Raw genomic sequence first — 27,316 nt, forward strand, 5'->3', positions numbered from 1 at the left:
TTAAATTCTCTGGCAACAGCTCTGGTGGACATTCCTGCAGTCGGCATGCCAATTGCACGCTCCCTCAAAACTTGAGACATTAGTGGCATTGTGTTGTGTGACAAAATTGCACATTTTAGAGTGCCTTTTTATTGTCCCCAGCACAAGGTGCACCTGTGTAATGGCCATGCTGTTTAATCAGATTCTTGATATGCCACACCTGTCAGGTGGATGGATTCTCTTTGGCAAAGGAGAAAGGCTCACTAATAGGGATGTAAACAAATTTGTGTGCAAAATCTGAGAGAAATTATATTTTTGTGCATATGGAACATTTCTGGGATCTTTTATTTCAACTCATGAAACATGGGACCAACACTTTACATGTTGCGTTTATATTTTTGTTCAGTGTAGCATATTAGCCACTAACCTGCTGTATAATTTAATGGGAAAAAAGCCACTAGATAACTTGCATGAGACATGCAGAGAAACATAGCTCAGTTTGTATTTGACAGCCAGGCAGCCACATGCGTCAACCTGACATCATCGGTTGGCTGTGGTGCCAGGGCTCTGACTGAGTTTTGGCTAGATGGTATACAGCTTTTGTCAGATTTTACTTATAGTGGTTAGAACTTACACAGCAGGTTAGGGAAATGAACGTAGCAGGTTAGGAGAATCCGTTTACAGTTAGGAAAAGTGTTAGGGTTAGCTAAAATGCAAACATATTTAACTTTTGACTTCAGTTTGACAAAAGCTATATCCCTTCTAGCCATCACCCTCTGACTACCAGAGTATTTCAGATTCCTCATTGAGTCACGTGTCTATGAACCACACCTGGGTTCAAATAGTATTTGTTTTCTTTTGAGCTGTGCTTGATTGAGCTTGACTGGCGCAATGAAACCAATGGAGTAGTCCCAAAATTACAAACCCCGGTCCATCTGGCACTTTAGGCAAGGCCCAATCATACATAAAAAATATTTGAAGAAAAATAAACACTATTTGAACCCAGGTCTCCAATTAGCGCAGGTTAAGGGTCAGGGTCTCTGGCAGTGCTGCTCCGGGTCAGGTGATAAATGTGTTGGCCTGATGCACCAGTTGCAAGTGTAGCTCCAGTGACGTTAGTCCCATGAGAGATATACAACACAATTTTTCTGTCCATTCATTGGCTTAAAATGGTAGAAAAACTAGTTAATGGTAGAAATATAGAGACCTTAAGGTATTGGCTTTGTCCTTTAAACTTTAACCCCCACCTGTCTGGGTAGGTAACAAGTACTACTAACGGGTTGTTAAATTCTACCTGGTCATTTACAATGCAAAAGTATTGGGGTATACGGGACTCTGATGTCATTTCAACATACAACTTGTTGGTAATGCACTATGACTGACTGAAATTATTGACAAAATGTAGTTGAAATGTCATGAAAACAATGTAGATGCAGTCTTGTTAGTGCCATGTTGGTACGGAATGTACAGAATGGATGTGATGTGGACGAGAAAGAAGCCCACCTCCATAGAATCATCTTTCAGTGAGTGCATCTCGGCGGATGATTCAATCACACCCATTCCAAGTGCTTCTGAATCCTGCACCTGCGATGGTGGGCAATCTCCTCTGTGTGTGTTTTACCAGCTGCACCAGTGCAGTGAAACTGTTCTGAGATTGCCTGGATCTAAACGGGGTTGCTGGCCACGTCCTAACACGGTTTGACGCTGATAAAATGCCTTGCAAAAGTTTTCAGACCCCTTGGATTTCTTTACATTTTATTGGTTTACAAACCAGGATTAAAAATGATTTGTTATTTTTTTGTCAACAATCAACACATAATACTCTGTCAAAGTGGGAGAAAAATGTAATAAAAAAAGATTCATAAAAATGTGATAAATAAAATATAGTTTTTGAATTTAATTTGTAGTTTACATTTATTTAACTAGGCAAGTCAGTTAAGAACAAATTCGTATTTACAATGACGGCCTACATTGTCGTTGCATAAGTATTCAGCTCCCTGAGTCCATAATGTTGGAAACACCTTTAGCAGCAATTTCAAAGGTGAGTCTAATTGGGTAAGTCTCTAAGAGCTTTGCAATAGAGGTCTGCGCGGGACTGATTTATTTATCCCACTCCCACAGCTTTTCATACCACACCCGCTGCATGGCTTTCTACCCAACTCCCACAGAACTGGTCCCAAACCCAACCACAGTCCCTCAATGTTATTTTAGGCGTATGTGACGCAGCTCACTTGCCAGCCAAGGTCCCAGGAATTTTGCGCCCTATAGGCAATATCAAATGCTTAAAAATAACTTAAGAAATAGGTTAAATTACCAGATTCTCGCGTGGCCCATTTATCTTAGGCTATCTGTAATACTGGGCTATATCAGCCAATGTGATAGATGTAGTTCGAAGAGAGCAGAGTTGGAGAAACTTGCCCTTTCTCTTGAGTTATTTTTATAGCCTACCTTTTAGGAGTTGGAAGATTTTCAGACAGAGAAATAGGGGTGGTCAATATTTATTTCTAGGCAATATAGTAAACTATAGCCTAATCATATTTAGGAAGTAAATTTCCTTGGAAAGATAACTGCCCCGTGCTTCTCCGCCCATGCAGGCTATAGGCTACTATTTAATTGAGGCCACACGCGCACATGATCCCGCAGGTATGGCTACTGAACTGGAAGGAGCTTGAATGATGACAGCGAGACTTGCTACGTTTTGCATAGGCCTATAGGACATAGCCTACCTTTTAGGGGGACGATTTTGCAGGCAGAGGCAAATAAATGGGTAATCAATACTCATTGAAAATGAAAAGGCGCAACGCTCGCTCACCATAGTAGCCTAACCTATGCGTGTGCCTTTTCCTTTTCAATGATGATACAAATGTTTGATTGCACCTCGACTCATGTTGGTTAACTTCTCTGGGTTAGGTGGGACGTGACCGTCCCACACTATTCAACAGCCAGTGAAATAGCATGGCGCGAAATACAAAACAGTTTAATTTTCTGAAACAATCAACTATTTGACACCATTTTAAAGATAAGACTCTCGTTAATCTAACCACATTGTCCAATTTCAAAAAGGCTTTACGGCGAAAGCATAAAATTGGATTATGTTAGGACATAAACTTCACAAGAAAATCCACGCAGCCATTTTCCAAGCAAGGACATGCATCACAAAAACCAAAAGTACAGCTAAAGTATTCACTAACCTTTGATCTTCATCAGATGGCACTCGTAGGACTTCATGTTATACAATACATGTATGTTTTGCTCGATGAAGTTCATATTTATATCCAAAAAAAGCATTTTACATTGGCACGTGATGTTCAGAAAATGTATTCCCACCAAAACTTGCGGTGAATGTGCACATCAATTTACAAAAATACTCATCATAAACGTTGATAAAATTTACAACAGTTATTGAAAGAATTATAGATACACTACTCCTTGACGCAACCACTTTGTCAGATTTCAAAATAACTTTACGGAGAAAGCACATTGTTCAATATTCTGAGTACATAGCTCAGCCATCGAAGCAAGCTATACAGCTACCCGCCAAGTTCTGGCATCAACAAAACTCTGAATTAGTATTATAAATATTCTCTTACCTTTGCTGATCTTCGTCAGAATGCACTCGGAGGACTCCTACTTCCACAAGAAATGTTCGTTTTGTTCGAAATACTCCATATTTATGTCCAAATACCTCCGTTTTGTTCATGCGTTCAGATCACTATCCAAAGGCATAATGCGTGAGCACAGTACCAGAGACAAAGTCAAACTGTTCCATTACCGGTCGTAGAAACATGTCAAACGTTGTTTACAATCAATCCTTTGGGTATTTTTAACATAAAACATCGATAATATTCCAACCGGACAATAGCGTATTCATTCCAGGAGAAAAAGAAGGAACGGGGCGCTCGCGGGATCGCCCATCACCAAGCCCTTTGTCCATAGGCAGTCCACTCATTGACTGAGCTACTATTCTCTGCCCAGTAACAAGAGAATGATGAAAAAACTTTCTAAAGGCTGTTGACAGCCAGTGGAAGCCTTAGGAAGTGCAACGTGACCCCACAGACACTGTAGTTTCAATAGTGATTCAAAAGAAGAACTACAATTCTCAGATTTCCACACTTCCTGGTTGGATCTTTCTCAGGTTTTTGCCTGCCATTTGAGTTCTGTTATACTCGCATACATCATTCAAACAGTTTTAGAAACTTCAGAGTGTTTTCTATCCAAATCTACTAATAATATGCAAATATTTGACTCTGGGCCCGAGTATTATCAGTTTACTCTGGGCACGCTTTTCATCCGAAATCAAAAATACTGCCCCCTATACCCTAAAGTTAAGCGCCCTCCAATTCTTTCCGTTATCAATATTTATTTACCGACACTGGTAAACTATAGTCAAATAATATTTACGTTCATTTCATATTTAAATTTACTGCCGAGTGATTCTCCGCCCATGTAGGCAGCCTACTCTATTTCAATGAGACCACACATACTAGGAGCACTGAGACATTAGAGGAGAGATCGTTAACTGAAGTTCAAGCAGCGAATTCGGTGTGTGAATAATACAATCGGTAGGCTAACCCATGCAAAGCAGAAAGATGACTGTTTCCAAATAATCTGCAGGACAACAAAAATAGTTTCATCCCAAAGTCGTCTCTGATCGCCCGCAGAATGAAAAATGGCGACCAAGCCGCATACTGAATGCAGCCCTCTACTTTGCACACCTGATTGCGCAATATTTGCCTATTAGGCCTATTCTTTTCTAAATTCTTCAAGCTATGTAAAGAAGTTGGGGATCATGGCTAGACAGCACTTTTCAGGTCTTGCCATACCTAGTATTTCAATCAGATTTAAGTCAAAACTGTAACTTGGCCAGTTAAGAACATTTAACTGTTTTCTTGGTAAGCAGCTCCAGTGTTGAGTTGACCTTGTGTTGTAGGTTATTGTTCTGCTGAATGGTGAATTCCTCTCCCAGTGTCTGGTGTAAAGCAGTGTGAAGCAGGTTTCTCTATAGGATTTTGCCTATGCTTAGCCCTATCCCGTTTCTTTTCACCCTGAAAAACTCCCCAGTATTTGCCAATGTCATGCATACACATACCATGATGCAGCCACCACCTTGCTTGAAAATAAGGAGGCAGTTACTCAGTGAAGTGTTTTGTTGGATTTTCCCCAAACATAAGGCTTTGCATTTAGGCCAAAAAGTGTATTCCTTTGCATGTTTATTTTCAGTATTACTTCAGTCCCTTGTTGCATACAATATGCATGTTTTGACATATTTGTGTTCTGTTCACTCTGTCATTTAGGTCATTATTGTGGAGTCACTACAATGTTGTTGATCCATCCTCAGTTCTCTCCCATCACAGCCATTGAACTCTGTAGCTGTTTTAAAATCACCAATGGCCTCATGGTAACATCCCTGAGCAGTTTCAAAACCCCCCTGGTCTTAGTAGCTGAATCTGTGCTTGATATTCAATACTTGACTGAGGGACGTTTTATGTATGATGGACAGAGGAAGGGTTAGTCATTTACAAATCATGACAACCCCTGATATTGCACATAGAGTGAGTCCATGTCACTTTTTATTTGATTTGTTAAGCCAAATTGTACACCTGAACTAATTTGGGCTTGCCTAAACAAAGGGGCTGAATACTTATGCAACGACTATATTTTAGTTATTTAATTTTATAAATCTTTTTTCTTCCACTTTGACATTAGAGTATTTTGTGTAGATTATTGACAAAAAAATGACAATTAAATATATATATTTTTTTAATCTTGGAAAAACAAAAAAAAACATTTAAACAATACGAAGCATACGCATACAAACGACAACATTATACAAACATCAACTACACCACGCCTGCCCAGACCCACTAGCATACACACACATCTCCACATCGCCCACATCACTTTCCGCCACATGGTCCAAAACTGCACCATTTTGTTTCTCTCCGTAGCCCACGCACTTTCAATATTTTAAATAATAGATCATTATATTTTTTCCATTGTGTTAATTATGGCGGATTGATTGATTTCCATGTTTTTAGTATACGTTTTTCAAGATGAGTATCGTCTAACACCGCGTGTATCTCACTACACCCCCATATGCCATGTCTTGAAATATTAAAAGACAGCCAACTTTTTAGCTCCACACACAACTTTTGGACTTCATAGCATTCCCAGAAAGCATGGATTATTGAGTCATTATTAGTTTTACATTTAAGACATGACTGCCATTGTGCTGTAGAATGTGTGAATTTTGTATAAATAATAAATTCTATACATTAATTTCTACTGGATTAAGCTTACATTTTCGGTAACTGTAATTTCGTTAGTTTATGCTCCACCTTTCCCTCCATCTTGTGCCAACATCAGTTCTTTTTAAGAGATTGTCAGTTGAATATGCCCTCTGCAAGAGTTTGTATCCATTTTAATCCCAGTTTATAACACAATAATAATGTGAAGAAATCGAAGGGGTCTGAATACTTTTGCAAGTCATGTAATCTTAACTGCACTTGAATTATTTTTCTCCGAGACCACTGATCCGAACAGCGTTGATAAAGTGAAGCGAATGGCATTCAATCAAAACATGTTGAGTCTCTTGTGCTTTCCTTATCTGCAGTTCTGGGTGAAATGAGGCATGGGTAGTAAGCTATGTGGAACACAGCAGAGTGAAGTCTTAAGTCTAGTGTGTTAGACACTAAGTGGCAGAAGCATTTGACGGCTTTCAATAGATTGTTTTTCAGCACAGAACCATCACTTCTGACTGTTGTAAACTCACCCTGGCACTTGGTTATCTGGTGGTAAACACTATTGGGTACAGGGAAAGAGTCTACCCGCATGTTATTGGTGAGTTGTGGGAGAGTGCCCCCTTTAAAGCTTTGAGTTGCCCAAAGTCAAGGTTTCTGTAACAACTTGAGGATTGCGTTAAACGTGTACTACCTTTTTTAGGGAATGCAACCTTGCAGCTAGACTAGAGAGACTGACAGTAATGAAAGACGAACAATGCAAACCACCATTGGGCACAGACGCCCAGTTTCACTAAACTATTATGCCAGTTTCACTCCTCAAACTGGCATAATAGTTTAGTGAAACAGTCTAATATTGCCTTGGTCTACACAGCTGGCTCTCGTTAGTAGCTTCTCTTTGCATCTTCTTAGAGTTCCACTACAGAAAATGCTCAGAGCGACTTTAATACAAAGACCCAAGATAAACTCTGGACTGTTTTGCGTCATTGTTTGAAAAGCCAAAGTGCTTCATCCTGAAAAAAGTGCTTGATTACTATGAACTCGACCATCAAAGAGTTAAAGAAGCCTCTTCTTAGGGTCTTTTAACAGGTACTACCTGTCCTCTGAGAATGCACCTCTCTGGCTGCCTGTCTGGCTGTAGACTCTGCAGATGGCTTTCCTCATCTGTGTTAGACAAGACAGAGCCCACAGCCAGAGAAGGATCCTTCCTGTAGCTCGTCTCTGAAGGGACGCATACACTGAGTATACAAAATATTAAGAACACCTGCACTTTCCATGACAGGTGAATCCAGTTGAAATCTATGATCCCTTATTGATGTCACTTGTTATTAAATCCGATTCAATCAGTGTAGATGAACGGGAGGAAACAGGTTAAAGAAGGATTTTTAAGCAATTGAGACATGGATTGTGTATGTGTTCCATTCAGAGGGTGAATGGGCAAGACAAAAGATTTAAGTGCCTTTGAACGGGGTATGGTAGTAGGTGCCAGGTGCACTGGTTTGTATCAAGAACTGCAACGCTGCTGGGTTTTTAACACTCAACTGTTTCCCGTGTGTTTCAAGAATGGTCCACCACCCAAAAGACATCCAGCCAACTTGACAACTGTGGGAAGCATTGGAGTCAACATGGGCCAGCATCCCTGTGGAATGCTTTCGACACCCTGTAGAGTCCATGCCCCGACGAATAGAAGCTGTTCTTTAGGCAAAGGGTGGGTGGGGTGTTCCTACTGTATACTCAGTGTAGAGTGCTCCTTAGCGAATGATTAGATCACAATCATCCCACTGATTAGAGAGACAGTCCTGACCTGCACCACCTCTTGCACCTTTACAGGGTGTTGTTGGTTGATGCTACCAGCTGTTCTCCTCTGGCTAACTGTCATCACAGTGCAGTCAAACACACCTGAGATCCCCTCAGTCTATACAGGTGGCTCCCGTTGGCAGCTTTCCAAAGGCACCTAGCCGGACGCTTCAGCCGTCGTCGTTATCAATCTTGTAGTCCTTTCACTTGTCTGCAACCGTGAAGGAAATGAGATGGGATGAGATGGGAAGCTGGAGGCTCTCTCCATCTCCATCTCTCCACCCGCTACCCATTGTTCTCATTTCCCCTGTGCAGAGAGCCGGTGAAGAGGTATATTGACACCGCCATAGCCCACAGGGTCTTATTCGAAAAGCTTTGCATGTTTGTGAAGCGATCACGTAGAGATGCATAGACTTGGATTCGGAAAAGGTGTTCTCTAGTCTAGGAATGTGATTTCACAGATTACGTGGTTACATTTCCTTTGGTCTGCTCTATTGTGGATTCTTCATATTACAGTACACCTCATAAAGCCAGGGGATAAATGGTGAAAACCCAACAGTCTATAGCTCATACGCTTCCCGTTAGAAGTTGGCATGCGGCAGGCTGAACAAAGCCAGGAGGCCATGCAATTCAATATCCATCTTCAAACAAAAGCAATACAGGTCAAAATAGTTAATATTACCAAAGGAAATAGAGGGACTAACTGTACAGACAGATAAAAACAATAATGATATTTTGAAAGAGAAAGCAAGGTACTTTAAGGACATGTTTTTGTTTCAGTCTCCTCCATCTCCACTAACCTAAGTAAATTTAAGGAGTTTTTTTCCTATTAATTATAAAATGAACAGCTGTACATAAAGACTTGTGAAGGCCAAATTACAGAAGAGGAATTTCTTGATGCAATAGCCCTTATGCACATTCCATGACCGAACGTTCTAAGCACACTTCCTACTGGTGTGGCAATATCTGGTGGCGCGTACTGTAGAACTAAAGTCAGTCTAGTTGTTATCGACAATATAACACTGTCGCAGTTTTTTACTAGTCGTCTTCAGGACTTTCTTCAAATGAATATTAATATGGACATCAAATTGTTACATCAGCCTCCGAGACTCCAGCTAGCAAGAACGAAAATGGCTTCAAGATATATATACAAGCTACATAGACAACTATGAAGGTGAGTACCAGTCAGTGACAGATAAAGCTAGCTACAATCATATTAGCTAGCTAGCTAATTTAACTAGTAACTGTAGCTAGCTAGTTACTTCGCAAAATGATGTAACGTTGACAGAATCAACCTGAGAATGTGTGTATTTTCGTTGGCTTGCTTAACTTATGCTTGCTACCTATATTTGCTAGCTAAAAATAATTGTTATTCATGTCTTCTACACAGTATCTAACAAAGATTCATTAACAGGGCAGATCACTGTGAGGGCTGCCTGTCACAGGTCCACGAGGGAGAATGAAAAGCCACACCATGAGAGTAGGGAAAGGTTGTAGATAGCGACTAGCGCCCTTGTTAAACATCTCCTGTGGGACACTCATTATGGTGTGTTGGAGACAGTGTCAATGTTTAATCTTATCAATAGATAGATATTCATGATTGGTCCCAATCTCAATTGAGAATTGCCCACTTAACAGGTTGTTTGGTAAAGATCTGTTGATGCAGTGTTTGGTCATTTTGTTACTGAGACACAATGTATTCCTGTATAGTTAAATGAGCCCCTAGTTAAGAAGACTAGACACTATGTTTGCTGTTATTTATGGGCTGCATAATTCTTGTTTCTCACTTCAGTCTTTCATAGCACTTATCTTCACTTCACATATGGTGTTAAAGCACTCCGTACCAGTGATAGTGGTCCAAAGCCACTGCTCCTGTGTTGCAGGAAGTGCTATGTGCAATCATCTGGTGGCCCTTTTTTACCAGACAGCGCACTACTCTCAACTAAACATTCCTGCTGCACCACCAGTTCACAGCTGCACAGACACAGAACAGCGTTGGCACAAGCCAAGAACACTTGTGAGTCTGTCAATATCCATAAAAAAATGCACTTGAAAAGTATTCAGCCTTTGTAACAGTAAATCCTTGTTAATTATCGTGTGAAGCCAGGTCCGGTTGATGGGATAGAGTTCTGTAAACCTACTAACTCGTGTGCTGATGGAATAAGGTAAGTTGGAGGTTCCTAGAATGGAAACATTTTAGAAAAAAATGTATTGTGATTCTTTGTGTCCAGATGATAAGCCTAAACAGTGGCGTATTTACGACGTAATGACAAATGTTTGGGACAAAGACTGGGGGGAATAAATCTATAAATCTGAATATTAATACATATATGTATATTTAATACATTTTAGTTGAACTTTCGGGTTTGTGTTATTTCTGAAAAAGTTAGATGAGTCTTTGTTATAGTAATCTCTCCAACCTGATGTTAAGGTTTTAAAATGTTTTGCAGAAGTTCTCTCTACAAAGCACTCAATGGATACATGCCTGGTATGCAGACCATGAAGATGAAGAGGGGGCTAGCCATGGAGCCAGTGGCTGTACAGGAGTACTGCACACTGAAGAATGTTAACTTCATTCCATGTGGCTTCGTAGTGCACCCAGATGCCCCGTGGTTAGGATCCTCTCCAGATGGCATCATATTTGATCCCAGTGTGAGACCACACTTTGGACTCTGAGGTCAAGTGCCCAAATGTACCAAGATATGTTGACTGCCCTTACCTGAAGATACAGAATGGAGAGCTGAAGTTGAAGAGATCTCATGCTTACTACTGGCAGGTGCAAGGTCAAATCCTTCTCACAGGTTGTAGCTGGTGTGACTTTGTCATCTGTGCACAGGAGGATATCCTAGTTGAAAGGATATATACAGATCTACAGGTTTCAAAGACTATAAGAGAGAAGGTTGACCACTTTTATTTTTACCACTACTTGCAGAAGTGTCTTATCTCGCACCTGAATGGATCCCCTGCATGGGTGCCAAGTTTAGTGGTATCATGAAAAATAAGTATTGATGTTCTTGTGAAGAAAACTACAGTAGAATAGATTTGTTTAAAAATATATAGATTTCAGAAAATGTTCAACAGTTCAGTTAAGCAATTACACATCTCTAACATTGTAGTCAATCTTGCATTCTGGCTGTTCTGTGTTTACTTGATTTCTTTCCCCCACCCCTAAACTCATTGCCTAATTAAAGCCAATGCAAGCTCCACACAAACTGATATTCACTACAACACAAATTATTGATACATGTCATAGATAAACAAATTCTTATTTTGCTGCTAGCACATAAACACATGTATATTTACACTGGCTTGGCCCATGCTCTTACCAAAGGTCCGTTTTGATAGTTGACCAACAGGCACGCCACTGGAAATAATTGGTTGATGCTGCCTGAGATGGTCAGGGGGATGACTGTGTCAAACAGCTTGTGTTCCTTTACTCTGTGGATCATTTTTTCAACATGCACTCTTAGCCTGGCAATGGATTGGGTCTCCCCAACCTCATGCGCTGGCATCTATGTGCGTCTTGACAGAAAGGCTGGCCGGTAGACCTTGCACGGAGCAACGTCATCTACGAGAAAGCCCTTATCCAGCATAATGGCCATGTCAGGGGTGAGTAAGGAAATGTTTCCAGACTGCTTGAAGATCTCCTTGTCACTCACAGATCCAGCATACAACGATGACACAAAAGTGACAGCTCCATGTGGTGACATTCCCAACATGCCCTTAAAGGTACAGTGTGACTTGTAGGAAGAAATAACCTCACTCTGCAGTAGTAGTGAAGATGGTGTCTGGCAGCGGAGTTCAGTGCAGTCGATCACTACCTGGGTGTCTGGATAGTCCTTGAACTCAGGTGGACTTTGATGGTTTCCTTGGGGATCCATATCCGTGCTGATCCAAGCAGACAGTAGAGGAAGTTGGCCCAAGAGATAATAATCCGGCTCACTGTCGATTTGGTGGATGCTGAACCGATGGGCCAAATCCTTCTGCTTCAGACCCAGCGACAGATGAGTCATAAACAAGAAGAACCCGTCGATTGATGGCTGTGTCTGAACATAAAGAAAACCATTTTAGTACAATATATTGTCCTTACATTAGGTCCATAACACAAAAAGTAAATAATGTTTAACAGTTACAGTAAGATCAAATAATATTCTCTATTAAGTACTGTATTTAATGAAGTTGTCCCTTACTGGTTTTCTTCCAGTAACACTTGTTTCAGATGGATTGGTGCTTGTGACTCTTATAAACTTGGTCTCTGCTGCCCACTCAATCAAGTGCCAGAAGGCCATCAGGTGGGTGTAGCTTGCAAATCTAAAGGCGGACCCAGAGTATTTGAATACCAAAAAAGCTCATTACTATTATTGCCCATCTTCTCTAAGCATCAAGTAGCACTAGACATGACCTAGCTGCTATTGTAGCTGTTGTCACAACTTACTGCCACCAACCACCTTTTTTTCTACATCGACCCAGGAAGCTACGGAAGCTCACAATACCATTACACTTAGTTCAGTGCCTCTGTGTTCAGTTTCTTCTATGTTCATTAGCACCTTCACGGGGCTGTAATTTAAACATAGTCATTGCGAACAATTTCAGTCCGAAATGAATTGACAGTTAGCTAGCTAGTAAGCTAATGATAAAAACAATAGCGGAAATCGCTCTGGAAGTCAGCACACCGGTAGGAAGTAAAATAGAATATGGGAGGCGGTATAATGCATAGAGCCTATTAAAGCCTTTTAGTCCGGGAAAACTCCAGGGCTGGATGGCATACCAGTTGAGGTATAGCAAACCTTTTTTGATGTACTCCAAAGACCGTTATTAGCATGTTTTACCCACTCCTATAAAAAATGTAGATTATCAGGTACTCAACAGGAAGGTCTGATTTCATTATTACTGAAACAGGACCCAAGTGGTAAATATAAAGATCCAGTCCATTAAAAAAAATGGAGGCCCCTTACACTTCAATGTTGTGATATAAAGATTATAGCAAAATGCATAGCGCATAGAATTAAAAGGTGTTATTCATCCTAATCGGACAAATGGACGATACAGTGGAGATAATGTAAGACAAGAACTGGAAACAATAGAACACTGAAACATCTGGGAAACCAGGCCTGGTATTCATAGCTGACTTTGAAAAGGCTTTTGATAAAGTAGGACAAGAATGTATATTTAAATAATATTTTAAATATTATATCATATTTCAATTTTGCAGTGTGTTAGTTATGTACAGTGCATTTGAAGGTATTCAGACCCCTTGACTTTTTCCACATTTTGCTATTCTAAAATTGATTACATTGGTTTTTTTCCTCATCAATCTACACACAATACCCCATAATGACAGAGCAAAAACAGGTTTTTAGAAATGTTTGCATATGTATAAAAAAAACTATGGAAATATCACATTTACATAAGTATTCAGGCCTTTTACTCAGTACCTTTGGCAGCGATTACAGCCTCGAGTCTTCTAGGGTATGACGCTACAAGCTTGGCACACCTGTATTTGGGGAGTTTCTCCCATTCTTCTCTCCAGATTCTCTCAAAATCTGTCAGGTTGGATGGGGAGTGTCGCTGCACAGTTATTTCCAGAGATGTTTGATCCGGTTCAAGTCCGGGCTCTGGCTGGTCCACTCAATGTCTCCTGATCCCTCCTGTCTCAGCCTCCAGTATTTATGCTGCAGTAGTATATGTGTCGGGGGGCTAGGGTCAGTCTGTTACATCTGGAGTATTTCTCTTGTCTTATCCGGTGTCCTGTGTGAATTTAAATATGCTCTCTCTTTCTTTCTCTCGGAGGACCTGAGCCCTAGGACCATGCCTCAGGACTACCTGGCATGATGACTCCTTGCTGTCCCCAGTCCACCTGGCCGTGCTGCTGCTCCAGTTTCAACTGTTCTGCCTGTGGCTATGGAACCCTGACCTGTTCACCGGACGTGCTTGTTGCACCCTCGACAACTACTATGATTATTATTAGACCATGCTGGTCATTTATGAACATTTCAACATCTTGACCATGTTCTGTTATAATATCCACCCGGCACAGCCAGAAGAGGACTGGCCACCCCTCATAGCCTGGTTCCTCTCTAGGTTTCTTCCTAGGTTTTTTGGCCTTTCTAGGGAGTTTTTCCTAGGGAGTTTTTCCTAGCCACCGTGCTTCTTTCACATGCATTGCTTGCTGTTTGGGGTTTTAGGCTGGGTTTCTGTACAGCACTTTGAGATATCAGCTGATGTACGAAGGGCTATATAAATAAATTTGATTTGATTTGAAGTACATTCAGAGACTTGTCCCGAAGCCACTCCTGCGTTGTCTTGGCTGTATGCTTAGGGTCGTTGTCCTGTTGGAAGGTGAACCTTTGCCCCAGTCTGATGTCCTGAGTGCTCTGGAGCAGGTTTTCTTCTAGGATCTCTCTGTACTTTGCTCTGTTCATCTTTTCCTCTATCCTTACTCGTCTCCCAGTCCCTACCGCTGAAAAACATCCCCACAGCATGATATTGCCACCACCATGCTTCCCCGTAGGGATGGTGTCAGGTTTCCTCCAGATGTGACGCTTGGCATTCAGGCCAAAGAGTTTCATCTTGGTTTCATCAGACCAGAGAATCTTGTTTCTCATGGTCAGAGTCTGTAGGTGGCCTTTGGCAAACTTCAAGCGGGCTGTCGTGCCTTTTACTGAGGAGTGGCTTCCGCTACTCTAGCAAAAAGGCCTGATTGTTGGAGTGCTGCAGAGATGATTGTCCTTCTGGAAGGTACTCTCATCTCCACAGAGGAACTCTGGAGCTCTGTCAGAGTGACCATCGGGTTTTTGGTCACCTTCCCTTCTCCCCCGATTGCTCAGTTTGGCCGGGTGGCCAGTTCTAGGAAGAGTCTCGGTGGTTCCAAACTTCTTCCATTTAAGAATGATGGAGGCCACTGTTTTCTTGGAGACCTTCAATGCTCCAGAAATGTTTTTGTACCATTCCCCAGATCTGTGACTCGACACAGTCCTATCTCGGAGCTCTACAGACAATTCCTTTGACCTCATGGCTTGGTTTTTGCTCTGACTTGCACTTTCAACTGTGGGACCTTATACAGACAGGTGTGTGTGCCTTTCCAAATCATGTCCAATCAATTGAATTTACCACAGGTGGACTCCAATCAAGTAGTAGAAACATCTCAAGAATGATAAAAGGAAACAGGATGCACCTAAACTCAATTTTGAGTCTCCAAGCAAAGGGTCTGAATACTCATGTTAATAAGGTATTTCTGTTTTTTATTTTTAATACAACTTCTAAAAACCTGTTGTCGCTTTGTCATTATGGGTACTGTGTATGGATTGATGATTATTCATTTTAGAATAAGGCTGTAAAGTCACAATGTGGAAAAAATCGAGGGGTATGAATACTTTCCAAATGCAGTGTATAGTAACCCTAGATATAAAATAGTAAATAATGGCTACTTCTCAAAGTATTATACCGTCAGAGTAAAACAGGGTTGTCCACTATCGGCATATCTATTTATTATAGCCATCAAAATGTTAGCTATTAAAATCAGATCCAACAATAATCTCAAGGGGCTAGAAAACCAGGGCTTTAAATCAAAGGTGTCATTGTACGCTGATGATTCATGTTTCCTTTTAAATCCACAATTTGGATCCCTCCACAGCCTCGTAGATGATCTAGATAATTTTCTAACCTTTTTGGATTACAGCCAAATTATGATAAGCGTACTATATTATGTATTGGGTCACTAAAACTTTTACATTATCATGTAGTTTACCAATAAAATGGTCTGTCGGGGAAGTGGACATACTTGGTATTCATATCCCGAAAGAAAGAAATGATCTCACTACAATACATTTAAATAGAAAGTTAGCAAAAATTGACGATCTTTCTTCCATGGAAAGGAAAAATAACCCTGATTTAACTCTAGGTAAACTGAAAAACGACTATTTGCTTATGGCCTTGCCTACACCTAGCAACTTGTTTTAAACATGTATATGAGCAAAAGATATTCAATTTTATTTGGAACGGTAAGCCAGACAAAATTAAAAGGGCCTATTTATATAATGAATATGAATTAGTAAGGCAGAAATGATTGAAGATTAAAGCATTAGACCTCTCACTAAAGGCTTCAGTCATACAAAAGTTATTCTTAAATCTGAACTGGTTCTCTAGCAGATTAGTAAGAACGTCTCACCCCATGTTCAAGAATGGCCTTTTCCCCTTTATTCAGATTACAACCTCTCACATTTGGTTATTTGAAAATGAAATAATCTCCAAAATATTGCTATTTTTTAACAAGCCATAGAACGTTGGTTTTGATTTCAGTTTAATCCATCACAAAAGACCAGAACAAATATTACAACAAATATTATGCTAACATAAATATATGGAAATGTCTGCTCTTCCCAAATTTGCAACCAACTAATTGCAGCATTATTGCAAAAATGCAAGAGGCAAGACAAAAATTAGAAAAAGTGTAATAAAAAAAAAGTATACCATTTATTTAAGGCCCAACAAATTGACAGCTGTACCATATAGATTGCAAAGTTGTTGGGAAGAGATTTGTGATGTACTGATTCCATGGCACATGATTTATGAACAGATGCACAAAACGCCAGATTCGGAACTTAGAGGTTTTTCTATTTAAATGATTATACACAATTCTTGTAACCAATATAATGTTATATATGGGGGATACATTAAACCTCTGCAGATTTGGCTGCGAAGAGACCATCTTGTAATGGTCTTGTGTGTAGAGAGTCAGGCGCAGGACAGCAGATATGAGTAATCAACGTACTTTACTCGAAATTACAAAAATACAAAGCAACATAGCGAGCCCACAAAAACGGACCGATGTACAAAGAACAATCACTCACAAACAAAACATGGGGAACAGAGGGTTAAATAATAAACAAGTAATTGGTTGAGTGAAGCCAGGTGTGAAAGACAAAGACAGAAAAAATTGAAAATGAAAAGTGGATCGGCGGTGGCTAGAAGGCCGGTGACGTCGAACGCCGCTCGAACAAGGAGAGGGACCGACTTCGGAAGAAGTCATGACAAATCTTTAGATCAGTTGTTTTGGTACTGTCCATACTGTATGTAGCTTGTTTTTGTCGCAGGTTCAGGAATGCAAGAATTGCAACATTTACCTGGAGCTAACTCTGCAAGTAGCACTGCTGGGTGATTTGAAAATTCCTAATTAATCGATCAATAATATAATAATACTCTTTGCAAAGATTATAAATTATGAGAATAGAAAGGTTCATAACTTTTGTGAAACGGCACAGCTGAAAAATATATGGCAGATAGATTGTGACTTAAATAATAGATTCCTATCTGCAATATTAAAGCTGATCTACCCCCCCCCCCCAAAAAAAAAACAAGAACTGTTTATCAAACCTCCCACCTATCCTGCTGTGTTCCATCCCTCTCATTCTGTCTACTCAAGTTCTGGGTCCTGGAATGGAAAGTGTTGATCTCTGACTTTTCATAATATACTCTTGTACACATCAGAGTTGCAGTCAATTCCATTTAGTTTCAGATTAGTTCCACTTTTTCTTTAGATTTTTCTAGCCCTTACATCAAGTTATAATTCAATTTAATGTTTTGAGTATTCTATTAATAGGTTTTATGGCACACTGCCATTGGGGTATTTTGGCTTGGACTTTCCCTGTAGAAGGACATACTACCAAATGCATAGTGCCTTTTTTATACTTTAAGGGCCTTTCATGTTTTCACCCACCTAAGTGTAGTTCATTACCATTGTAAATCAATGACTCAACCGTATAACACAATATTTTTGTGATGACAAAACCCAATACCGATAACCAATATTTAACATTTTAGCAGCCTTTTAAGCATTCTAGTACAGTTAAATAGTAAACACACACACACACACACACATGGACGCAGCGGTCTAAGGCACTGCATCTCAGTGCAAGAGGCGTCACTACAGTCCCTGGTTCGAATCCAGGCCGTGATTGGGAGTCCCATAGGGCGGCGCACAATTGGCCCAGCGTCGTCCGGGTTTGGCCGGTGTAGGCCGTCATTGTAAATAAGAATTTTTCTTAACTGACTTGCCTAGTTAAATAAAGGTTACACACCACACTGACCAAAAAGTTTTTGTTGGCATTTATGTATGTCCCCATTATCAATAAAACATCATCAAAACCTATTTCTTTCACTTACTTACTGTGCTGTTTTGTTATTCAGTTCAGTTGTTTTATTCTCAACCAGGATTTCATTATACATGTCAAGCAGTGAAGTTTCAGCTCTGTCTGTCCGTGGCCTCTCTTCCTCGGTGTGCACTGTCACTGTGTCCGTTTCCATCTTGTCCAGCTGTGTCTAACATTTCATGTAAACCCTGTTTCTTGTCTGCATCGAAGTAGCGGTCCTTGTACATAGCATCGAGCATGGTGGCGACACAGTAAAGAGAGAATGCCACCGAATCGCTTGTTCACAGCCTGTCGCCAGTTTTGTTGAGCAGGCATTTCAATGCCATGACAGAGGGTATCACGTCTGCTGCAGGTGCAGTTGATGAGCTTATTTCTCGAGTCAGTTGTTCGAATGGAGCAAGCTAGTGTGTTCATGTTTCCAAGTTTCAAACATGTTTTCAAATGCCATTGAAATGGCAGCAGCGGTATGACAACCAGCACATTCATGAGCATGAAATGCGTCTTTCCTCAGTACGAAATCCTCGACGACCCACTGTGCTGTCAGACTCAGCATGCTCATGGGGCTGATATCGCTGGTCCAAATGTCAGTCTTGAAGCTAACATCAGTGATGCTATTACTGTGAAACTCCAGTAGTGCAACACCTGAAAAATAGCGCACTTGGTAACTTGGTGTGTACCGATGCCTGACCAGTCAGCGAAAGCCAACATCACCCATGACAGAGAACGGTTGATTGTCAAGGGCAATGAATTCCATTATCTTGGCGTTAATGCATTTTGCCTTTGAGTTGTCTCACTGAAATGTTCTTACTCTTTCAAATTACTTTCTTGACTTGTTGACTGCTTGATCCACACAGCAGACATTGTGGGCTAGGTTAGGAATGCTGTGTTGCACGTGTAGGGCAAAATTTTACGTGGCGCATTACATCATGTACCTACGTTATATACAGTTGAAGTCGGAAGTTTACATATACTTAGGTTGGAGTCATTAAAACTTGTTTTTCAACCACTCCACACATTTTTTGTTAACAAACTATAGTTTTGGCAAGTCGGTTAGGACATCTACTTTGTGCATGACACAAGTAATTTTCCCAACAATTGTTTACAGACAGATTATTTCACTTATAATTCACGGTATCACAATTCCAGTGGGTCAGAAGTTTACATACACTAGGTTGACTGTGCCTTAACCTCTATGGGCTAGGTGAGTCCCACCTACTCAACAGCCAGTGTAATCCCGTGGCGCGTTATTCAAATTCCTCAAATGCAAAAACTTCAATTTTTCAAACATATGACTATTTTACACCATTTTAAAGACAAGACTCTCGTTAATCTAACCACACTGTCCGATTTCAAAAAGGCTTTACAACGAAAGCAAAACATTACATTGTCAGCAGAGTACCCAGCCAGAAATAATCAGACACCCATTTTTCAAGCTAGCATATAATGTCACATAAAACCAAACCACAGCTAAATGTAGCACTAACCTTTGATGATCTTCATCAGATGACAATCCTAGGACATTATGTTATACAATACATGCATGTTTTGTTCAATCAAGTTCATATTTATATCAAAAACCAGCTTTTTACATTAGCATGTGACTAGCATGTGACTAGCATTCCCACCGAACACTGCCGGTGAATTTACTAAATTACTCACGATAAACGTTCACAAAAAGCATAACAATTATTTTAAGAATTATAGATACAGAACTCCTCTATGCACTCTATGTCCGATTTTAAAATAGCTTTTCAGTGAAAGCACATTTTGCAATATTCTCAGTAGATAGCCCGGCATCACAGGGCTAGCTATTTAGACACCCAGCAAGTTTAGCACTCACCAAAGTCAGATTTACTATAAGAAAAATGTTATTACCTTTGCTGTCTTCGTCAGAATGCACTCCCAGGACTTCTACTTCAATAACAAATGTTGGTTTGGTTCAAAATAATCCATTGTTATATCCAAATAGCGGCGTTTTGTTCGTGCGTTCAAGACACTATCCGAAAGGGTAAATAAGGGTGACGAGCATGGCGCAATTCGTGGCAAATAAATTCTAAATATTCCATTACCGTACTTCGAAGCATGTCAACCGCTGTTTAAAATCAATTTTTATGCAATTTTTCTCATAAAGCGATAATATTCCGACCGGGAATCTGCGTTTAGGTAAACAGACGAAAGAAAATAAAGCATGGGGTCGACTCGGGCACGCGCCTAAGCCCATAGTACTCTGATCGGCCACTTGCCAAACGCGATAAAGTGTTTCAGCCAGAGGCTGCCTCGATATCGTTCAGCTTTTTTCCGGGCTCTGAGAGCCTATGGGAACCGTAGGAAGTGTCGCGTTATAGCAAAGATCCTCAGTCTTCAATAAAAAGAGCCAAGATGAAACACAACTTGTCAGACAGGCCACTTCCTGCATGGAATCTTCTCAGGTTTTGGCCTGCCATATGAGTTCTGTTATACTCACAGACACCATTCAAACAGTTTTAGAAACTTTAGGGTGTTTTCTATCCAAAGCCAATAATTATATGCAGATTCTAGTTACTGGGCAGGAGTAGTAACCAGATTAAATCGGGTACGTTTTTTATCCGGCCCCCTACTGCCCCCTATCCCTAACAGGTTAAAACAGCTTGGAAAATTCCAGAAAATTATGTAATGGCTTTAGAAGCTTCTGATAGGCTAATTGACATAATTTGAGTCAATTGGAGGTGTACCTGTGGATGTATTTCAAGGACTACCTTCAAACTCAGTGCGTCTTTGCTTAACATCATGGGAAAATCAAAAGAAATCAGAAAAATAATTGTAGAACTCTACAAGTCTGGTTCATCCTTGGGAGCAATTTCCAAACGCCTGAAGATATCACGTTCATCTTGTCGTGTCTTTGGCATCATTAAAACTGAAGACCTATTTATCAAATAACTCTCTGTAATTATCATTACGCGATTAAACTGATTAATCATGTAACTGTAACTAGGAAGTTGAGGCACCAAGGAAAATATTAAGATTACAAAGTTATAATTTTCCTAATATAGCTTTCAGATATTTTAATATCTGATCAATTAGTCTTCGAATTAATGAATTATTATTTACCTCACGTTAGTCTCATTCCAAACGTCGTAAATTGTCAGTTATCTGCATGAACCCAGTCTTCACTATGAGTCATCCATACATCAATTGTCTTAAAATCATTTATTTACTAACTAAGTAATTCACAGAAATGCATAACAAACAAACAATGGTTACTAAGAAATGATAGGGGAATGTGCCCTAGTGGGCTAAACCGGCATGGTGGCTTGTTAGACAAAAGGGGAGTGTGGGTCAGCTGAGAAGGCACTACAGAGTTGAATATTATAACAATTGAAATGCTAAACCTTTGCACATGAACGCTCACTCATTCGGGAACAATTGCAATGATTATATATATATATATATATATATATATATATATATATATATACTGCTCAAAAAAATAAAGGGAACACTAAAATAACACATCCTAGATCTGAATGAATGAAATAATCTTATTGAATACTTTTTTTCTTTACATAGTTGAATGTGCTGACAACAAAATCAATCAATGGAAATCCAATTTATCAACCCATGGAGGTCTGGATTTGGAGTCACACTCAAAATTAAGGTGGAAAACCACACTACAGGCTGATCCAACTTTGATGTAATGTCCTTAAAACAAGTCAAAATGAGGCTCAGTAGTGTGTGTGTGGCCTCCACGTGCCTGTATGACCTCCCTACAATGCCTGGGCATGCTCCTGATGAGGTGGCGGATGGTCTCCTGAGGGATCTCCTCCCAGACCTGGACTAAAGCATCCGCCAACTCCTGGACAGTCTGTGGTGCAACGTGGTGTTGGTGGATGGAGCGAGACATGATGTGCTCAATTGGATTCAGGTCTGGGGAACGGGCGGGCCAGTCCATAGCATCAATGCCTTCCTCTTGCAGGAACTGCTGACACACTCCAACCACATGAGGTCTAGCATTGTCTTTTATTAGGAGGAACCCAGGGCCAACCGCACCAGCATATGGTCTCACAAGGGGTCTGAGGATCTCATCTCGGTACCTAATGGCAGTCAGGCTACCTCTGGCGAGCACATGGAGGGCTGTGCGCTCCCCAAAGAAATGCCACCCCACACCATGACTGACCCACCGCCAAACCGGTCATGCTGGAGGATGTTGCAAGCAGCAGAACATTCTCCACGGCGTCTCCAGACTCTGTCACGTCTGTCACGTGCTCAGTGTGAACCTGCTTTCATCTGTGAAGAGCACAGGGCGCCAGTGGCGAATTTGCCAATCTTGGTGTTCTCTGGCAAATGCCAAACGTCCTGCACGGTGTTGGGCTGTAAGCACAACCCCCACCTGTGGACGTCGGGCCCTCATACCACCCTCATGGAGTCTGTTTCTGACCGTTTGAGCAGATGCATGCACATTTGTGGCCTGCTGGAGGTCATTTTGCTCCTCCTGCTCCTCCTTGCACAAAGGCGGAGGTAGCGGTCCTGCTGCTGGGTTGTTGCCCTCCTACGGCCTCCTCCACGTCTCCTGATGTACTGGCCTGTCTCCAGGTAACGCCTCCATGCTCTGGACACTACGCTGACAGACACAGCAAACCTTCTTGCCACAGCTTGCATTGATGTGCCATCCTGGATGAGCTGCACTACCTGAGCCACTTGTGTGGGTTGTAGACTCCGTCTCATGCTACCACTAGAGTGAAAGCACCGCCAGCATTCAAAAGTGACAAAACATCAGCCAGGAAGCATAGGAACTGAGAAGTGGTCTGTGGTCACCACCTGCAGAACCACTCCTTTATTGGGGGTGTCTTGCTAATTGCCTATAATTTCCACCTTTGTCTATTCTATTTGCACAACAGCATGTGAAATGTATTGTCAATCAGTGTTGCTTCCTAAGTGGACAGTTTGATTTCACAGAAGTGTGATTGACTTGGAGTTACATTGTGTTGTTTAAGTGTTCCCTTTATTTTTTTGAGCAGTGTATTTACGCTCCGTGTGTCGTCAGGATCTTTGTTGAAAAGTTTGTTTCTGTTCTCTGTCTCTCTCTCTGTCTCTCTGTCTGTCTCTGTCTCTGTGTTGTGGTTAGAGTGGATAGTTCAGAGTAACATTCATTCATGTCGTTATAGAATAGCTGTTTCGGCGGTTGTCGGTCTTCGCGTTCAATGATATCGAATTCCTAGCTGCAGACTAGTAATTAATATCAAAGACTTGTTCTTATTCTGTCGGTATCGATAGTCTAAGAGTTTAACCACGTGGTATGGTTAAAAGTTCAGCAAGAGAAATGCATGGTCTCAAACCTTGGCCCTCTCGTTATCGAGGTAAGCTGGTCTGGTGATAGAAAACCTAGGTGGGGGTTTTATTCGGAAGAGCAGAAAAGGGCCTCTCCCATGACGCCAGACCATAACTGTGCTCATGGGCGGTCCTCTGATTTAGTTAACCTCTCTAGGGTAGGGGGCAGTATTTGCACGGCCGGATAAAAAACGTACCCGATTTAATCTGGTTATTACTACTGCCCAGAAACTAGAATATGCATACAATTATTGGCTTTGGATAGAAAACACCCTAAAGTTTCTAAAACTGTTTGAATGGTGTCTGTGAGTATAACAGAACTCATATGGCAGGCAAAAACCTGAGAAGATTCCTTACAGGAAGTGGCCTGTCTGACCATTTCTTGGGCTTCTACATTCTCTTTATTGAAAACTGAGGATCTCTGCTGTAACGTGACACTTCCTACGGCTCCCATAGGCTCTCAGAAGGCGGCAAAAAGCTGAATGATGTCTTTGCAGCCCCTGGCTGAAAAACATTAGCGCATTTGGTAAGTGATCGATCAGAGGACAATGAGACTGAGGCGCGTGCACGAGGTGACACCATGTTTTTATTTTCTCTGTCTTTGAACGTAAACAGGGTTTCCCGGTCGGAATATTATCGCTTTTTTACGAGAAAAATAGCATAAAAATTGATTTTAAACAGCGGTTGACATGCTTCGAAGTACGGTAATGGAATATTTAGAAATGTTTTGTCACGAAATGCGTCGGGCGCGTCACCCTTCGTCACCCTTCGGATTGTGTCTTGAACGCACGAACAAAACAGAGGATATTTGAACATAACTATGGATTATTTTGAACCAAACCAACATTTGTTATTGAAGTAGAAGTCCTGGGATAGCATTCTGATGAAGAACAGCAAAGGTAATCCAATTTTTCTTATAGTAAATCTGACTTTGGATAGGGCTAAACTTGGTGGGTGTCTAAATAGCTAGCCCGTGATGGCTGGGCTATCTACTCAGAATATTGCAAAATGTGCTTTCACCGAAAAGCTATTTTAAAATCGGACATAGCGATTGCATAAAGGAGTTCTGTATCTATAATTCTTAAAATAATTGTTATGTTTTTTGTGAACGTTTATCGTGAGTAATTTAGTAAATTCACCGGAAGTTTGCGGTGGGTATACTAGTTCTGAACGTCACATGCTAATGTAAAAAGCTGGTTTTTGATATAAATATGAACTTGATTGAACAAAACATGGATGTATTGTATAACATAATGTCCTAGGATTGTCATCTGATGAAGATCATCAAAGGTTAGTGCTACATTTAGCTGTGGTTTGGGTTTATGTGACATTATATGCTAGCTTGAAAAATGGGTGTCTGATTATTTCTGGCTGGGTACTCTGCTGACATAATCTAATGTTTTGCTTTCGTTGTAAAGCCTTTTTGAAATCGGACAGTGTGGTTAGATTAACGAGAGTCTTGTCTTTAAAATGTAATAGCATTTCTAAGGTATTTGAATAACGCGCCACGGGATTCCACTGGCTGTTGAGTAGGTGGGACGATTTTGTCCCACCTACCCTAGAGAGGTTAAACTCCAAAGGGAATTGGAGTTTCCTTCATTAAACAGTCCAAAATCACATTACACAATTTCACAAACAGTTCCATCCCCACTCATTCATTTTATACAACAATTAGATGTACACCTCATAGCTGAGGCTATTGTATAAACAGCGTTATGGTAATGTGGCCGTATTGTCTCCCATGAGTTTCACAAAATTGTACCAAACGGATCAGTTCGTAGCTGGATTCTTCACCGATCTTTTATACCTTCTCCAGAACATAAATGTCGTTCGGTTCTCCAGTTCTGTGAGGTGGAAGAAATTCCTTTTTCTCTATGAAAACTCACTCTCTCAATACTGTGGCTATGAGGAGGATCTCCTCATAGGAATTTACAACCTCTCTTACAGAGCCTGGTGAAAGGGGTATAGAGGGAGAGGGGGATGGTGCTCGCTGTACCCAAAGAGGGCAACGTCATGACAATCTGTACAAACAATAGTACGCAAGTATAAACACCATGGGACCACGTAGCCGTCATACTGCTCAGGAAGGAGACACGTTCTGTCTCCTAGAGATGAACGTACTTTGGTTCGAAAAGTGCAAATCAGTCCCAGAACAACAGCAAAGGACCTTGTGAAGATGCTGGAGGAAACTGTTACAAAGTATCTATATCCACAGTAAAACGAGTCCTATATCGACATAACATGAAAGGCCACTCAGCAAGGAAGAAGCCACTGCTCCAAAACCGCCATAAAAAAGCCAGACTACAGTTTGCAACTGCACATGGGGACAGAGATCGTACTTTTTGGAGAAATGTCCTCTGGTCTGATGAAACAAAAATAGAACTGTTTGGCCATAATGACCATCGTTATGTTTGGAGGAAAAAGGGGGAGGCTTGCAAGCTGAAGAACACATCCCAAACGTGAAGCACGGGGGTGGCAGCATCATGTTGTGGGGGTGCTTTGCTGCAGGAGGGACTGGTGCACTTCACAAAATAGATGGCATTATGAGGAACGACAATTATGTGCATATATTGAAGCAACATCTCAAGACATCAGTCAGGAAGTTAAAGCTTGGTCGCAAATAGGTCTTCCAAATGGACAATGACCCCAAGCATACTTCCAAAGTTGTGGCAAAATGGCTTAAGGACAACAAAGTCAAGGTATTGGAGTGGCTATCACAAAGCCCTGACCTCAATCCTATAGAAAATTTGTGGGCAGAACTGAAAAAGTGTGTGCGAGCAAGGAGGCCTACAAATCTGACTCAGTTACACCAGCTCTGTCTGTAGGAATGGGACAAAATTCACCCAACTTATTGTGGGAAGCTTATGGAAGGCTACCCGAAACAATTGACCCAAGTTAAACAATTTAAAGGCAATGCTACCTAATACTAATTGAGTGTATGTAAACTTCTGACCTGCTGGGAATGTGAAGCTGAAATAAATCATTCTCTTTACTATTATTCTGACATTTCACATTCTTAAAATAAATTGGTGATCCTAACTGACCTAAGACAGGGAATATTTACTAGGATTAAATGTCAGGATTGTGGAAAACTGAGTTAAATGTATTTGGCTAAGTGTGTGTGTGTGTGTGTGTAAACTTCCGACTTCAACTGTAGGTAGGTATGTACCTCAGCTTTGACATTGGTTTTGCACATCGGCGTTAAACTAGACATCAGGCCGATGTCGATTTTGGCATTTTTTAGCAAATATTGTCTGATTCTGATATCTTCACAGATGTATTGTGCATCTCTAGTAAATATGAGGTGATCGCGTAATAAAAATAGAAATGTACATCTGAAAATGTGTATATTTTTAAAATGTTAGGTCATTTCTTGAACATGCTTTAAGTGCAATAGGCTTTGCATGAACAATAGGGAATCCGTGTTAGGAATATGAAATATGCTGGTGTTCTACCAGAGGAGGCTGGTGGGAAGAGCTATTGGAGGACTGGCTCATTGTAATGTCTGGAATGGAATTAATGGAACGGAGTCAAACGTGGTTTCCGTATGTTTGATACCTTGCTATTCAACAGTCTAGCTCCACAGCATCACAGAACACCTGTTTCGGGTCAACTACCCATTTGACCCACTGGCGATTTCCTCTAAATGCCATTCATTGTCTATTTAATTGAAGGCACATTTATGGAAACCCAGTGAAAACCCACACAGCAGCAGGCAAATTCAAGCACGTTTTGATACATTCTTGCATGATTGACATGTCGTTTCTTTGAAGCCTGCACATGAAAGTAACACAGGTGTTCGATCGATGCAATGCAATACAACAGGCTCAACAGCAAAGGCTGTAGTAG

General features: G+C 40.9%; 1 protein-coding gene across 4 annotated transcripts in view; it reads left to right on the forward strand.

Annotated features, from left to right (window-relative positions):
* The window catches only part of slc16a13 (solute carrier family 16 member 13), a 48,725-nt gene that overhangs the window by 10,634 nt on the left and 10,775 nt on the right, over nt 1-27,316 (forward strand). The gene's annotated exons all lie outside the window — the stretch shown is intronic.

This window comes from Salmo salar, chromosome ssa18, assembly GCF_905237065.1.
Source record: "Salmo salar chromosome ssa18, Ssal_v3.1, whole genome shotgun sequence".
Taxonomy (NCBI): domain Eukaryota; kingdom Metazoa; phylum Chordata; class Actinopteri; order Salmoniformes; family Salmonidae; genus Salmo; species Salmo salar.